The sequence below is a fragment of the Ranitomeya imitator genome, chromosome 2 (genome assembly GCF_032444005.1).
Source record: "Ranitomeya imitator isolate aRanImi1 chromosome 2, aRanImi1.pri, whole genome shotgun sequence".
In the NCBI taxonomy this organism is placed as follows: Eukaryota; Metazoa; Chordata; class Amphibia; order Anura; family Dendrobatidae; genus Ranitomeya; species Ranitomeya imitator.
In genome coordinates this window covers 397162243-397174469 of record NC_091283.1, presented here as the reverse complement: position 1 = coordinate 397174469, position 12227 = coordinate 397162243, and the positions used below count along the sequence as shown (strand labels likewise).

At 49.3% G+C, this 12227-nt stretch overlaps 1 protein-coding gene across 1 annotated transcript in view; it reads right to left on the bottom strand.

Moving 5' to 3' along the window:
• LOC138664145 (gastrula zinc finger protein XlCGF57.1-like) overlaps positions 1-9585 on the bottom strand; it is a 122577-nt gene extending 112992 nt beyond the window's left edge. Inside the window, exon 1 of the mRNA XM_069750588.1 lies at positions 9520-9585. The gene's annotated coding sequence lies outside the window, so the exon portion shown is untranslated. The remainder of the gene's footprint in view (positions 1-9519) is intronic.
• Positions 9586-12227: the final 2642 nt, after the last annotated feature.

The following is a 12227-nucleotide window of genomic DNA, read 5'->3' as shown; positions in this document are numbered from 1 at the left end:
TCTGCCAGATGACGGTACATGTGCACCTCACAATGTTAGAGATGGTAGATTTACCAACTCTAAATTGGAGGTGCAGGGATGTATAGCTCTCTCCTGTGGCCAAAAATCTGCAAAGAAACAAAAAAGAATATTAGAAGTGTCACACAAAAATGTAATTAAAACATGTCACAACTTAAGGCCGCTATAATATGCGTTCAGCACCATTCATGTGTTATGTTAAGCATTCAATAATGATGGCATTAACACCCGGTACAACACAAAGGGTGTAAACAAACTAAAAAAAGGCCTGATGGGACTTGTGCACACACACATGCGAGATATGACCGAGTGTTGCATGGTAATCCCCGGACCTGCTGCATGCACTCCGTTGTGGAGCGTGCGGCTCCATGTATTGGTATGTGGGTGCACACTCCGCTCCAGAGTGCAGGCGGCAGGGCCGGGGATTACCATGCAACACTCGGCCGTATCTCACGTGTGTGTGTGTATGTGTGCTCCCCGTCCAACAAGAGGGGTGGGTGTGTGGGCGTGTGTGTGCTTGTGTGCGAGCAAGAGAGAGAGGGAGAGAGACATGTAACGCAACCGACATGTGCATAGATGAGTAGGTCAGTGTCTCCAGGAGATATGAAAAATTTAATCACACATACTGGACACAGAGACGTGTGAAATAGAGACCTAACGACATTCCCACAAAAAAAATTGTTACTTACCGCAAGGTGATGAGCAGCCTTTCCTCTGCAGAGATGGCCTTCCTCATCACTGTGTCTTGCAATGTCAAATGGGGTGCCAGGATGGTGAGCAGTCTGTCGAATGCCAGAATCGATAGCCAACAAAAAGATAGAAATTTGTCCGGATATCTGAAAATTGTAAAAGACTCAAAAAAAAAAAAGGGTTACTTCACAAGCTACATTGTTAGCAAAAAAAGTTAAATTTGTCGTTAAATATATTTCTACTTACCTCCTCAAATCATTGTAAAGGACATAAAAGTGCCCCTTCTGTGTGCGCTCTGCTACAAGAGGGTGCACCCACATTCTTTTCTGTGCATGCCTTCTCTGCCGCCGCTGCCTCTAAAATAAAAATATATATATATATATTTTGTAAAACACAACGATGAGAAAAATATAACAAACATGCCTGGAAAGCAATGCGGAATATGTAAGGGTACGTGTCCACGTTCAGGATGGCCGTCGTTATCGTTGGAGCGCCAAAGCGGCTATGTGCAAAGCCCCACCCCCTTCTGGGACGCGATGATGCCAGATGTGTTCATTGTACAAATCTGGCATCATCGCACCCCACGCATAGGGCCCTTATTTATTCCTTGCGGAGCCGCAGCTTCTCTGCAAGGAACACGGACATGCTGTGATCATAAAAGACGCGCAGCATGTACGGAGTCGCAGGGCTGACAGATGACACACAGTGGACACGTGATTTCATTAAATCCCCTCCACTATGCTGTTACATCGGGACGCTGCATGTTTGACGCTGCGGCCCCACGCAGCGCCAAACACGCAGCGTTTCCAGAACATGGACATGTACCCATAACCCAATATATAAAACAAAATTAAAAAAACAGACATCTGCTTACCTGACGTGTATGATGATTCAGGATTAGAAGCAGCAACCCCAGGATCGCAATCCGGTGCGGCGTGCGGAGCTGGATCCGCAGGCTGTGATCTGGCCTACGCTCAGCACTCTGCAGAGCGCTGTCATTAAAAACACGTCCACTCATTTTGGTGTGTTAGTCCCAAAATGGAGGATGGAAGAAGAAAAGGGTTGGACAAGGAAATGACATCATTTTTTTTTTTTCCCCACTGCAGTTAAAGCTTTATTTGTGTCAAACACACAGACAATCTGCAGAGAAAACTGCATAAAAAACCGCACTAAAAACCACATAAAAAAACGCACCAAAAACCGCACCTGCGTTTTCTGCCAAGAGCTGCGGTTTTTAGTGTAGAAAAATCCGCAGGGAAATCTGCAACGTGTGAACATGGCCTTAGTGCCGGAATTGGCGCATTTTACAGATGCGCCATTTCTGGGGCGGCTGGGAGCTGGTATTTGTACCTCCCATCCACGCTCTATCACGAACTTCCATAACCTCTCTAACCTTATACCCATTCACCCAGCCCCCGCTTCCCCATTCACACTAACAGGAGCTCTGTGGAATGCTCGCTCTGTCTGCTAAAAGCTTTTCTACATCCATGATCTTTTTGTTACTGCCAAACTTTCCTTCCTCGCCATCACCGAAACCTGGCTCACCCTTTCTGACACAGCCTCCCCTGCTGCACTCTCTTACGGTGGCTTCCACCTTTCTCACACACCCCGCCCCAGCAGCAAACATGGTGGAGGAGTTGGTTTTCTCTTGTCGGGTAACTGCTCCTTTACCCCAATCCCACTGCCACCCTCTGTTACCCTCCCTTCCTTTGAGGTGCACTCTGTGCGCATCTACTCCCCCTCCAACTGGCTGTCATTTACCGTCCCCCAGGGCCAGCCACCACCTTCTTTGACCACTTCACAACCTGGCTACTTCATTTCCTTTCCGCGGACATCCCCACTATCATCATGGGCGACTTCAACATCCCCATTGACACTTCCCTCTCAGCTGCCACTAAACTTCTCTCACTTCCTCCTTCCGCCTCACTCAATGGTCTTCTGCAGCCACTCACAAAGATGGTCACACACTGGACCTCATCTTCACCTGCCTCTGCTCCCTATCTAACCTCTCTAACTCACCTCTTCCTCTCTCTGACCACAACCTTCTCACATTCTCTTCCCTCTCCACTCCATGTCTACAATCCCCACCCCAAAAACTTTCACACCCTCGCAGAAATCTTAAACATCTTGACCTACATTCATTTTCTGAATCCCTCCTCCCTCTCACAGATATAAGTTCCTTAGACAATGCGGATGACGCTGCTGCTCTATATAACACCACAATAGCTGTAGCTTTGGAATCTGCTGCCCCCCTAACACATACCAAAGCTCGCAAAATCAACAGACAGCCCTGGCACACCAGCCTGACCAAAGAACTGAGGCGAGCTTCCAGGGCAGCTGAGCGCAGATGGAAAAGATCCCACTCCGAGCACTTCATCGCATTCAAACAGTCCCTCACTACTTTCAAGACCACACTCGCCACAGCTAAACGAACCTACTTCTCATCTCTCATATCCTCCCTGTCTCACAACCCTAAACAGTTATTCAACATCTTCAATTCTCTCCTCCGTCCCCCAGCACCTCCTCCCTCCCCACTTATCTCAGCTGAAGACTTTGCCTCATTTTTCAAGCAGAAGATTGATAGCATCAGAGACAGTTTTGGTCAACAACCCCCAGAGCCCTTCCTCCCGACTTCCCAGCCCTCCACCTCCAAAACCAACTTCTCCACCATTACAGAAGATCAACTCTCCACTCTACTCTCACGAACGCATCTCACCAGCTGTGCACTTGACTCGCTCCCATCCCACTTCATCCCAAACCTCACCACAGTCTTCATGCCAACCCTAACCCATCTCTTCAACCTATCACTAACAACTGGTGTTTTCCCCTCAAGCTTTAAACATGCCTCAATCACACCAATCCTCATAAAGCCCTCTCTTGACCCATCCTCTGTATCTAGCTATATTATTATTATTATTATACATTTTTATAGCGCCATTTATTCCATGGCGCTTTACATGTGAATACGGGGCAAAAATAGACAAGTACATTAAACATATCGCCTTATATCACTTCTCCCTTATGCCTCCAAACTACTGGAATAACACGTCTACCTTGAACTGTCCTCCCATCTCTCTTCTTGCTCCCTCTTTGACCACTTACAATCTGGCTTCCGGTAACACCATTCCACTGAAACTGCCCTAACTAAGGTCACCAATGACCTCTTAACCGCTAAGAGCAAGCGACACTACTCTGTCCTCATCGACCTGTCGGCTGCCTTTGACACAGTGGACCATTCCCTATTATTACAGACCCTCTTATCCCTTAGCATCACAGACTTGGTCCTATCCTGGATCTCGTCATACCTAACAGACCGGACATTCAGCGTCTCCCACTCACACACCACCTCCTCACCTCACCCCCTATCTGTCGGAGTCCCACAAGGTTCAGTCCTTGGGCCCCTGCTCTTCTCCATTTACACCTTTGGCCTGGGACAGGTCATAGAATCTCATGGCTTTCAGTATCACCTCTATGCTGATGACACACAGATCTACATCTCTGGACCAGATATCACCTCCCTACTAACCAGAATCCCTCAATGTCTGTCCACTATTTCATCCTTCTTCTCCGCTAGATTTCTGAAACTTAACATGGACAAAACAGAATTCATCATCTTTCCCCCATCTCACGTGACCCCCCCAACGAACCTATCCATTACAGTAAATAACTGCCCACTAGTCCATGCCCTCATCATCTCTCGCCTTGACTACTGCAACCTCCTGCTCTGTGGCCCCCCTCTAACACTCTCGCACCCCTCCAATCTATTCTAAACTCTGCTGCTCGACTAATCCACCTGTCCCCCCGTTATTCCCCAGCCTCTCCCCTCTGTCAATCCCTTCACTGGTTCCCCATTGCCCAGCCACCACAACATGTCTCCTCCATACATCTGTGACCTCATCTCCCGGTACTTACCTACACGCAACCTCAGATCCTCACAAGATCTCCTTCTCTACTCCCCTTTTATCTCCTCTTCCCACAATCGTATACAAGATTTCTCTCGCGTATCACCCCTACTCTGGAACCTTCTACCACAACACATCAGACTCTCGTATACCATCGAAACCTTCAAAAAGAGCCTGAAGACCCACCTCTTCCGACAAGCCTACAACCTGCAGAAACCACCGATCGACCAAACCGCTGCATGACCAGCTCTATCCTCACCTACTGTATTCTCACCCATCCCTTGTAGATTGTGAGCCTTCGCGGGCAGGGTCCTCTCTCCTGTACCAGTTATGACTTGTAATGTTTAAGATTATTGTACTTGTTTTTATTATGTATACCGCTCCTCACATGTAAAGCGCCATGGAATAAATGGCGCTATAACAATAAATAATAATAATAATAGATATATATATATAGATATCTCTCTGTATCTATCCCATATCTATCTATCTGTCTACTATTATTATTATTATTTATTTATATAGCACCATTGATTCCATGGTGCTGTACATGAGAAGGGGTTACATACAAGTTACAGATATCACATACAGTAAACAAACTAACAATGACGGACTGATGCAGAGGGGCGAGGACCCTGCCCTTGCGGGCTTACATTCTACAGCGTTATGGGGAAGGAGACAGTAGGTTGAGGGTTGCAGGAGCTCCAGTGTTGGTGAGGCGGTAGCTTCGATAGTGATGAGGCGGCAGCGGTGTCAGTGCAGGCTGTAGGCTTTCCTGAAGAGATGATTTTTCAGGTTTCGTCTGAAGGATCCGACTGTGGTTGATAGTCGGACGTGTTGGGGCAGAGAGTTCCAGAGGATGGGGGATATTCGGGAGAAGTCTTGGAGGCGATTGGATGAGGAGCGAATAAGTGTGGAGGAGAGAAGGAGGTCTTGGGAGGACCGGAGATCACGTGAGGGAAGATATCGGGTGATTAGTTCAGAGATATATGGAGGAGACAGGTTGTGGATGGCTTTGTAGGTCAGTATTAGTAATTTGAACTGGATACGCTGAGGGAATGGGAGCCAGTGAAGAGATTTGCAGAGGGGGGAAGCGGAGGAGTAGCGAGGAGATGGATTAGTCGGGCAGCAGAGTTAAGGATGGACTGGAGAGGTGCAAGGGTGTTAGCAGGGAGGCCACAGAAAAGGATGTTGCAGTAGTCAAGGCGGGAGATGATGAGGGCGTGCACAAGCATTTTAGTAGATTGGGGGTTGAGGAAAGGACGGATCCTGGAGATATTTTTGAGCTGGAGGCGACAGGAGGTGGAAAGAGCTTGGATGTGTGGTTTGAAGGACAGGGCAGAGTCGAAGGTTACTCCGAGGCAGCGGACTTCGGGTACGGGGGAAAGCATGATGTCATTGACTGCGATAGATAGGTCAGGTAAGGAAGATTTGTGGGATGGAGGAAAGATGATGAGTTCAGATTTGTCCACATTGAGTTTGAGGAAGCGAGAGGAGAAGAAGGAGGATATGGCTGATAGGCACTCTGGGATTCTGGACAGCAGAGCGGTGACGTCTGGGCCAGAGAGGTAGATCTGAGTGTCATCAGCATAGAGGTGGTACTGGAATCCATGGGACTTTATGAGTTGTCCCAAGCCAAGTGTATAGATTGAGAAGAGTAGGGGTCCTAGAACGGAGCCTTGGGGGACTCCAACAGAGAGAGGGTGGGATGAGGAGGTAGTATGGGAGTGGGAGACGCTGAATGTGCGGTTGGAAAGGTATGAGGCGATCCAGGATAGGGCGAGGTCTTTGATGCCAAAGGAGGAGAGGATCTGTAGTAGGAGGCAGTGGTCAACTGTGTCGAAAGCAGAGGACAGATCTAGAAGGAGGAGTACAGAGTATTGTCCAGTAGCTTTGGCGGTAAGTAGGTCGTTAGTGATTTTGGTCAGGGCAGTCTCAGTTGAGTGATGGGGGCGGAAACCAGATTGTAGATTGTCGAACAACAAGTTAGATGAGAGGTGGGAGGAGAGTTCAGCATGGACGTGCTGCTCCAGGAGTTTGGAAGCGAACGGGAGCAGCGATATTGGGCGATAGCTGGACATAGCAGTTGGATCGAGGGTTGGCTTTTTAAGGATAGGCGTGATTGTGGCATGTTTGAAAGCAGAAGGGAAGGTGCCAGAAGATAGTGATAGGTTGAAGAGGTAGGTTATGGATGGGATAAGTGTGGTGGTGAGGTTGGGGAGGAGGTGGGATGGGATGGGGTCGAGCGCATAGGTGGTGAGGTGCGATTTGGAGAGGAGACAATTAAGCCCCCCTTCAGTGATGTTGGATAGGGAGGTTATGGGGTTTGGGCATTGGTCTGGTATACAAAGGGGTTGTGGTGGTTGAGCAATAAAGACTTGCCTTGTCTGGTCGATCTTATTTTTAAAGTGTGTGGCAAAGTCCTCAGAAGAGATGAGGGAGGTTGGAGGGGGCAGTGGTGGGGCGGAGGAGGGAGTTAAAGGTATTGAATAACTGTTTGGGGTTGTAGGATAGGGAAGATACGAGGGTTGTAAAGTAGGCCTGTTTAGCAGAGGTGAGTGCAGATTTAAAAGCAAGTGTTGCTTGTTTGAATACAGTGAAGTCATCTTGCGAGTGTGTTTTCTTCCAACGCCGCTCCGCAACCCTGGACACTTGCCGGAGCTTTTTGGTGGTGTTATTGTGCCAAGGTTGTCTATTGATACGTCGCGCTCTGCCATGGACGAGAGGGGCAACCGTGTCAATAGCTGATGCGAGAGTGGCATTGTAGAAAGCAGTGGCAGTGTCTGTGTCGTGGAGTGAGGATATGGATGCCAGTGGTAGGATGGAGTCAGAGAGTGTGTGGGTGTCTAGGTGTGCAAGGTTTCTGCGTGGGTGCGCATGTTGCTGGACATGGATGACTGGTGAGGAGGACAGGGATGAGAAGGTGAGCAGATGGTGGTCGGATAGAGGGAGAGGGGAGGTGAAGTTAGATAGAGAGCAGAGACGAGTGAAGACCAGGTCTAGTGTATGTCCGTCTGTGTGGATGGCTGCAGAGGAACACTGAGTAAATCTAAAGGATGAGGTAAGGGACAGAAGTTTGGAGGCTGTTGACTGAAGGGTATCAATGGGGATGTTGAAGTCACCCATGATGATGGTGGGAATGTCAGCAGAGAGAAAGTGAAGAAGCCAGGTGGAGAATTGGTCAATAAAGGCAGTGGCCGCGCCCGGAGGTCGGTATCCCATATCTATCTATCTATCTATATCTGTGTGTAATGGAGTGTAGATTGGACAAATGTAAAAGAGGAGTTGGGCAGAGATGACATCACAAATCTTTTTGAAGATAGAGGAGGGAGGGGTTTGGGTGTGTTTTTGGAGTGGGTGTGGTAGGTTCGGGCTTACTGGCAGTGCAATGCATCATGGAACTTGTAGTATTAGAGCACAATAACTCAGGAGAAAGGAAGTTGTCGATTAACCCCATGAGAGCTGGATCCAGCACTGAAGATGTGCTGCTACAGATTGATAAGAGGTAATATTGCTGAAATAAACACAGTGGATGTTTTCAGCGGCGCATAATAGCAAGATTTATGAAAAAAAAAAATTTGTAGTGGACAACTTTTTTAAGGTAACTGATCACTTTTAGAGCATTGAAATTTTTTAAAAAAGGTAAATATAGCCAATTTTCTAGCCTGTGTCGGACAGGCGCAATGCCCCTAAACTCGTTATGAAACATATTGCCCCTGACGGAGGGTTAAATCCTAGCTGCCGGGAACATCGGTAACGCTGCGCAGGACGCCGGAAGGTGAGAATATTGCGATTTTTTTTTTTTAAAACATTATATCTTGTTACTATTGATCCTGCATAGGCAGCATCAATAGTAAAAAAAGAGATAGAGAGCAAGAGAGCATTTCCTTGACGGGAAATTCTTCTGCGCATGCTCTCTTTGAAAAGACAGGATCGGTCGCTGGATTCCTGCTTTTCACAGTGTCCGTCGGTGAGCGATTTTCCGATGTGCAGAAAAAACATTCCTCTGAACGTTTTCTCCGCCCGACGGACAGCAATTTTCCGACTGATCCAGTGCACAACGGATGGCCATCCATCATAATCCGTCGCTAATACAAGTCTATGGGAAAAAACGGATCCAGCGGAAACATTTGCTGGATCCTGTTTTTTCAAAAATCGTCGGATTTCAACGGGAGGAAAAAGATGGAAGTGTGAAAGAGGCCTTAGGCTACTTTCACACTTGCGTCGGCATGCGGCCGTCGCTAAGAGTCGGCGCGACGTACAGACAAACGTTGTGAAAATTCAGCACAACGTTGGCAGCAGATGCAGTTTTTCAACGCATCCGCTGCCCATTGTAAAGTCACGGGGAGATGGGGGCGGAGTTCCAGCCGCGCATGCGCGGTAGGAAATGGCGGACTCGACGTACGAAAAAAGGTTCCCTTGAACGGTCCGCCGAAACACCACGCATCCAGTGCACGACGGACGCAAAGTATGGCCATACGTCACGATCCATCGGCAATACAAGTCTATGGGAAAAAACGCATCCTGCGGGCACATTTGCAGGATGCGTTTTTTCCCCCAAAACGACGCATTGCGACGGAGGCCAAACGACGCAAGTGTGAAAGTAGCCTCCATAACATTGTGCAGAGAGCGGCCTCACCCGTCACCATCCCGGGGATCGGCCGGCGCCAGGATATCACCTGAGGGGGCGCAGCACGCACAATGACGTCACCATCCCCCAGGTGCACTCAGCGCGGGAGTCACACTATAGCGGAGGGAGGGGGGATTATACTGTGGGGGACACGTGTCCTGCGCTCCATAGGTCAGCGACTCAGTATAGAAAAGTTATGTCTGTTACACTACAGAGATGGAATAGCAACTAAGCACTGATGGGGTTAATGCCCAGTAATGGGGAATCTCCGGCACATACCTCCACCTGCAGAGCCGCACACACCAGGTATACGGTCTGAACGGCGCGTTTTTGGTGATGGGTGACGTCACGGGAAGGGGCGGAGCCTCATAGGTAGTGGAAATAGGAGGAGTGAAATGCGGCAAGATGTTTACCTTCCAGGACCTGTGATGATGTCACATGGAGGGGAGGAGTTAGGTAACACATGATCAGGGGCCTCAGTGTATGCAGGTTGCAGGACTCTGCTGTGCTGGTTGTCATGGTGCTGGATGAGAGGAAGTGTATGTGTTGGGTCTGGAGGTATTTTACAGTGTGTACAGTATGGATGTAGCAGAGCCGTGTGTGTACGAGGTGTACGGAGCGGAGCCGTGTGTGTATGAGGTGTACGGAGCGGAGCCGTGTGTGTACGAGGTGTACGGAGCGGAGCCGTGTGTGTACGAGGTGTACGGAGCGGAGCCGTGTATGTCCGTGGTGTACGGAGCGGAGCCGTGTGTGTATGAGGTGTACGGAGCGGAGCCGTGTGTGTACGAGGTGTACGGAGCAGAGCCGTGTGTATGAGGTGTACGGAGCAGAGCCGTGTGTACGAGGTGTACGGAGCGGAGCCGTGTGTGTACGAGGTGTACGGAGCAGAGCTGTGTGTATGAGGTGTACGGAGCAGAGCTGTGTGTACGAGGTGTACGGAGCGGAGCCGTGTGTGTACGAGGTGTACGGAGCAGAGCTGTGTGTACGAGGTGTACGGAGCGGAGCCGTGTGTGTACGAGGTGTACGGAGCGGAGCCGTGTGTGTACGAGGTGTACGGAGCGGAGCCGTGTGTGTACGAGGTGTACGGAGCGGAGCCGTGTGTGTACGAGGTGTACGGAGCGGAGCCGTGTGTGTACGAGGTGTACGGAGCGGAGCCGTGTGTGTACGAGGTGTACGGAGCGGAGCCGTGTGTGTACGAGGTGTACGGAGCGGAGCCGTGTGTGTACGAGGTGTACGGAGCGGAGCCGTGTGTGTACGAGGTGTACGGAGCGGAGCCGTGTGTGTACGAGGTGTACGGAGCGGAGCCGTGTGTGTACGAGGTGTACGGAGCGGAGCCGTGTGTGTACGAGGTGTACGGAGCGGAGCCGTGTGTGTACGAGGTGTACGGAGCGGAGCCGTGTGTGTACGAGGTGTACGGAGCGGAGCCGTGTGTGTACGAGGTGTACGGAGCAGAGCCGTGTGTGTACGAGGTGTACGGAGCAGAGCCGTGTGTGTACGAGGTGTACGGAGCAGAGCCGTGTGTGTACGAGGTGTACGGAGCAGAGCCGTGTGTGTACGAGGTGTACGGAGCAGAGCCGTGTGTGTACGAGGTGTACGGAGCAGAGCCGTGTGTGTACGAGGTGTACGGAGCAGAGCCGTGTGTGTACGAGGTGTACGGAGCGGAGGCGCGTGTGTGTACGAGGTGTACGGAGCTGAGGCATGTGTGCACGGATTTATTAGGTATAAATAACAATTACAAATACAAGACTAAGATCGGGAAAAATGTGGGGCAGATGTCCTGACAAGGAAGATGGAAAGAGACAATCATGGGTGAAAGAAGGCTAAAGTGCCGCAAAGAGATAAACCAGGGTCATATAACAGTATTGAGTCATAAGACAAGTGTTGAATTAGATATAGTATATAGCGCGCTACCATCTAACTAAGACCAGGTTCAATACCCACAAAGTGTGCTTACCCATGATGTGCCAAGTCAGGACCCATGCCCACACCGCCACCGACGCGCGTTTCGCCTCTTTTTCAAGGTGCGGTCACTGTATATGACCCTGGTTTATCTCTTTGCGGCACTTTAGCCTTTTTTCACCCATGATTGTCTCTTTCCATCTTCCTTGTCAGGACATCTGCCCCACATTTTTCCCGATCTTAGTCTTGTATTTGTAATTGTTATTTATACCTAATAAATTTATATTTTGTGTTACATTTGGACTTATCTCCATATTTCTGATGTTATATCAATCTGCTAGGGAGAGTCTTGTTGGTGTACCGATGTGAGACATGTGCACTGGTGTTGGTCTCAGCGGCACCACTACATTCATGGTACCTTATATGGGTTATGTTTATATATGTGTGTACGGAGCGGAGGCGCGTGTGTACGAGGTGTACAGATCGGAGGCACGTGTGTACAAGGTGTGCGGATCGGAGCCGCGTGTGTACGAGGTGTACGGAGCGGAGCCGCGTGTGTACGAGGTGTACGGAGCGGAGGCATGTGTGTATGAGGTGTATGGAACATAGGCATGTGTGTACGAGGTGTACGGAGCGGAGCCGTGTGTGATGCATACCGGGTGGAGCCGCATATGTGCGACATGTACAGTGGGGAAAAAAGTATTTAGTCAGCCACCAATTGTGCATGTTCTCGCACTGAAAAAGATGAGAGAGGCCTGTAATTGACATCATAGGTAGACCACAACTATGAAAATAGGAAAACAAATCCAGAAAATCCCCTTGTCTGAATTGTCAAGATTTATTTTGCAAATTATGGTGGAAAATAAGTATTTGGTCACCTAAAAACATGCACAATTTCTGGCTCTCACAGACCTGTAACTTCTTCTTTGAGGCTGTGTTCATACTGCGTTCTGGCAGTCTGTTAGACGGACTGCGTTACACCACAGCACAACGCAGTGTAACACAGTCCGATAACGCTGCTGTTACGGAACCCCACCGCACCAAGAATATGTTGTGCAGTTATATGTATGTATAATAGGTTCCAGGTG